Source organism: Condylura cristata, unplaced genomic scaffold (assembly GCF_000260355.1).
Source record: "Condylura cristata isolate star-nosed mole 26May11 unplaced genomic scaffold, ConCri1.0 scaffold00039, whole genome shotgun sequence".
Taxonomy (NCBI): Eukaryota; Metazoa; Chordata; class Mammalia; order Eulipotyphla; family Talpidae; genus Condylura; species Condylura cristata.
In genome coordinates, this window is record NW_004567140.1 from 2,762,426 (window position 1) to 2,767,306 (window position 4,881).

The window sequence follows — 4,881 nt, forward strand, 5'->3', positions numbered from 1 at the left end:
CTCAGCAATGTATTTTACTCTGTCTGCCTGTTCTGCTCCCCACTCTGTTTTTGGTGAATACTCTCAACCCCCACACCTCTGGCCTACACCCTAGCTCTTTTTTTTTAAAGATTTATTTATTTATGTGTATAGAACTGGGGTACAGGCCAGAGGTGCGGGGGTGAGAGGAATTCATCAGAGACAAAGTGGGGAGCAGAACAGGCAGAACCATGAAGCACACTGCTGAGGGGAGCAGCGGGCGGGTCAGGAGAGGTCTGCCGTGCCATGTGGGTCACCTCCCAGGGCGGGGATCGAACTCATGCTGACCTGGCATTAGCCTCTTAGGCTGTGCTTCAACCCTCTGCGCCCCCAGGGAGGGCCCACACCCCAGCTCTTACATATGTAAATAAATCTTTAAAAAATAAAGTAAAATGGGGGAAGGCATTGTGAGGTGCACACAGGGTCTCTGTACAGGGCTTTATCAAGAACATATTGGGTTTGTTTACATTTTAATGATGTGTTACACTGTGTAAAACGATTTTGGAAAATTTCAAAGGCAGGATCCAGGCCAGTGGACACACTGAAGGCCCACAGGGCACACCCCGGGATCAGCCTGACCCACTCATCGTGCGCCTCCCCAGCCCTGTATCTCCGTGAAGCGAACCCACGCGTCAATTTGTTTCGCCCTTTATCAGACTTAATAGCCGTCTTGGCCCCTCAGCCGGCTGGCAGGAGCTGTCTCCAGAGGGCCCTTCCTGCCCCTGCCCCTGCCCCTCCCCCTCCCAGAGGGCCCCGTTGCTCATGCAACCCGTGCCTGGGGTCCTGGCCCCTCAAAGTCATTGCCGTGAAGCCACGGTGCTGGGGAGCAGCCTAGGTGGTAAGCCGGGGAGACCCGCGCCCCAGGTGGGGCTGCTGGCTCCAGGATCCTCTGAGAAAAGAGAGGACCAGGAGAAGAGAGAGGGTGGGGTCAGCCCGCCAGGCCCCCTCGACCGAGCGGAAATCCTCCAGCATATCGGGAGCCCCCTCCTAGGGCTGTTTTCCTTGCCGGGAGAGGGGTCGGGGCCAGAGAAGCCCAGGGAGAGGTGTTCTCTCTCAGCGGCGGCAGGACAGTCGGGGTCTCCGCCCCCAGCACCCCGCTTCGGCTCACTGAGTGTGTGACGAAGCTGTGAGTGGACTCGATCCTCCGGCCTACATGGCCTGGACGCAGGGTCAGCTCCACCTGGGTCAGACCCTGCGGCGGGAGCCCCCCACGGAGCCACAGAGCACCCCTGGGCCGCCTCCCCCTCCCTTCTCTGTCAAGCAGGGGCTACAGTAGTTACCTCACCGTGGCTGGAAGTTCCGTGAGATTCTGTTGCATTCAGTCAGACTCTTTTCTTAGCGAAGGACAGAAACGTCCGTCCACGATGCCTTTGAGGAAAAAAGGAATTTGGGGGCCCCGCTAATGCTGAAAATTCCAGGGGTGACGAGGCTGGGTTGGGAGTCCCCATGTTAAAATGAGGGCTTGATTTCCTTTTCTTTTTGGCTCCATCTTTTGTTTTTTTTTTGTTTTCAAAGATTTTTGTTGTTTATGCACACAAGAACGGGTACAGGCCAGAGGTATGGGGGCGAGAGGTTTCAGCAGAGACAGAGTGGGGTACACACAGATGGACTGAAGCACACTGCTGAGGGGAGCAGCGGGTGGGTCAGGGGAGGTCTGCTGCGCCCCGTGGGTCACTCCCTGGCCGGGGATCGAACTCGCACTGAAGCGGCTGCAGCTTCTTTAACCTGTTGCTCCACCAGGGAGGGCCCCATCTTTTGTCTTAACTTTACGCTGGGGTTAATTCTAACAAGATGGCAGTGTTCTCCTTAGTCCCTGTAGCCGTCTCCAGAGAGAATGTCCCAAAAGCCAGAGTCCCACTGGCTCAGGCTGGGTCCCCTCGCCGCCTGCGGGTAGCCCCTGAAAGGCAAGGAGAGGCACTTTTTGGCCTTGGGCCCAGGGCTGGGGAAGCGGGGGGCCTCGCGCGGCTTGGGGCCTGGCTCACCAGAACAGGGAGGAGCGTCAGGGCAGCCAGCAGACGCACTTGCTGAGCGTGCGGGGCAGTCTCACCGGCACCCGCAGAACCATCCTCTTCTCCCCTTTGTCTCATGGGACAGTTGCGAGCCCCCCGGGGTCCCAGGGGTTATTCACAGGTGAGGAAACCAAAGCACAGGTCGGGAGGCTTTGCCCCGTCACACCACAAGGGGCACAGGCCTGGCCGGGGTCCCAGGGCACCCCTGGCTCCAAGGCCCTGGCACACCCACAGGAACGGAAATGGGGGTACGCAGGGGTTGCGCTCACCAGGGTCTGACACGGGGTCTGGGTCAGCTGGCCGGGTGCTCTGAGTAAGCCGTCTAGACGGCCGCGTCTGGGTGGCTCAGGCACCTGTTGTTGACACCAAGTGGCGAGGGGAGGAAATGGGATTGGCCGACGGCCACCCAGGGGCACCTCCCTGCTGGCTCCCTTGCACAGAGAACCTGGGGGCAGGAGTCCATTTCCCTTTCCTCATCCCACTCAAAAAACAGGGAGGCGGCGTCAGCTGTCAGACAGACTTCTGTCCCAAGGGAAGCTGCCCCCTGAGCCGAGCCGAGTGTCCTTTGCCAAGACGGACAGGGAAGGTGCAGAATCCCGGGTCTAGAAGGGGCTAGGTTGACCCAGACTCTCAGAACCTTGCCCAGTGCTGCTGGGAATCTCCAAAGACCTTTCCAGAAAACAGCTCTCCTCTTGCGCATCCAGGTTCTCAAAGCATTGAATAAAAAGACAAAGGGGTGGCTGAGCACCAGGGGCCCACCTTAGTTACCTGGTGGGCTGAGTTGGGGGTTGGGGGGGCTGTCCTGGGAAGGGGGCCCGGCATGGCGTCCCAACCAAGCAGCACCCCCCAACCCCGAAACCCGCAGAGTCCTCCCAGTTTCCCTGACAGGAGCAGTGAGAGTGAGGACAAAGCGTGCCAGGGAAAACCCCTGCTCCTGGAAACCAGAAGCGGCAAAGTGTGGCCTTGGCCAGTTGTTTCGCTCCGGGGGCATCCGTGTGTTGTGGGCAAAGGGGGTGTCCTGGTCGCGCCCCCCTTGCCAGGCAGTGGTGAGATGGGGCAAGGCACAGCCAGGCCTGGCGCTCAGTCAGCACCGGGGAAGCGCTCAAGGCCAAGATCACGGCAGGTGGCCTGGCCTCCTGTCCGGCTTCCTGCAGGAGGCCCTGCCTTGAGCTGCTCCTTCTCCCCAGCTGTACAAATCCCTGGGAATGTGGGTGTGGGCCGGTTCAGCCCTTGCTTGCTCGGCCCAGCCGGGCGGTGTGCTCCCCCTGGGGTGCGGGGAGAGACATCCTCTTCACCCCCACCCATGCCCTGCTCCAGCAGAGTCTGGCTCAGAGTTCAAAGCCGGGGTGGCTTTGTTGAGTAATTCGGTGACACTGCTCGTCCACCCAGGAGGGCAAGGCTCCCGCCCACACACCCAGTCCCTGAGCGTCCGCGGCCCTGTGTTTTGTGGCACGGAGGCTGGGAACAGGCTCACCGCCCCGCTGACCACGGCCAGCCCGGGCTTCCTTCCTGTCCGGCTGCCCCTGGGCCCGGGGCTCACACACGCCCCGCTGAGTGAGGTTTCAGATCTGCTCCCAGGCCGGCTGGCGCTGCCGGCCATCTGGATTCACACCAGCCTCTTCCTCCGGGGGGTTCAGAGTGTTCTTGGAAGGAGGCCTGGGGAGGGAAGGGCCTCCCCCAGCAGCCCGCCCCAGGGCTGGCTGACAGCAGGTCCCGGGCAGCCAAGAGGCCCGGAGCGAGACGGGCCTCCGTTCAGATCCCCGTGACCTTGGGCAGCCTGTGCTCTCCGCTTCCTCATCTTCAAGGAATGTGCCAGTAACAGGATCTGCCTCCGAGGTTACCGCCAGGTCTGAGGCGATAGTAACCCCGGCATCAGCTGCGTGTGGGGGGAAGGGCCCTTGGGCTGTACGTGGGGTCCCCCAGCTCCCTGGGAACACCCCGCCTCCACATCAGACCAGCAGACTAACAGCCAGATCACAGGGCAGCTTCCCACGCAAACGCCCCCGTGGGGAAGCCCTGACCTTCGGCTTTTAATTCCTGTACTTGTGTGGTGCCTGGCACTAGGAGAAAAAAAAAAAAAAAACACCCAAAGGAGTGAATTATTGAGGGGAAAGGAGAAAAGAAGCGTCCGGTCCGGGCAGCGTCTGGCCTGACCCCGGGGCCCGAATCCTAGGCCGTTCTTTGCTGTCCTTCCTCCAGGCCTCCTTCCTGCTTTCTGCTCCTCCTTCTCTTGCTCTGTCCTTCCCTCGGTCGCCTTTTCCTGATTCTTCTCTTCCTTCCTTTGCTCTTCCATCCCTTGTGACCTCCCTGGCTTCTTTCCTTCTATGTTTGACCTTCCTTCTTCAGGCATCCTTTCTTGTTCTCCAAATGGCAATCACCTCCTTCCTTCCTTTTCTTGGAATTTCCAAGCCCCGAGAGAGCATCCCCAGAGAAGCCTTCACCCAGCAGAGAGCCGAGATTCCTCTTTCAAATTGAGTCTGTCCCCTGCCTCATTCATTAAAATGCATAGGGCATGTGACCAAAATACAGAATGAGGCGCCCTGGGGGAGGTTGGAGCCGGGAGCTGCGGCCTAGGCAGAGGCAACCCCCCACCTCGGGGTCCTGTCCTGGAAGGCTGGGGGCGGCCGCTGTCTCCAGTAAATCAGCCAAGCCCTGGAGAGCCGCAGCCTGGCACAGCGTGAGGCCTTGGAAGCCGCGTGGCTTTGGAGAGTCCAGCGTGACCTTTCCTCACCCTTTCCCCACCCCCGCCTTCGTGTGGTTTTTCATTTATTTAAATATATTGTTAACTGCAGCGTAGCATAACTGCCATAAAGAATTCAGCTAGCAGAACAAGCCCCCTGGTGGATCCCCCCCC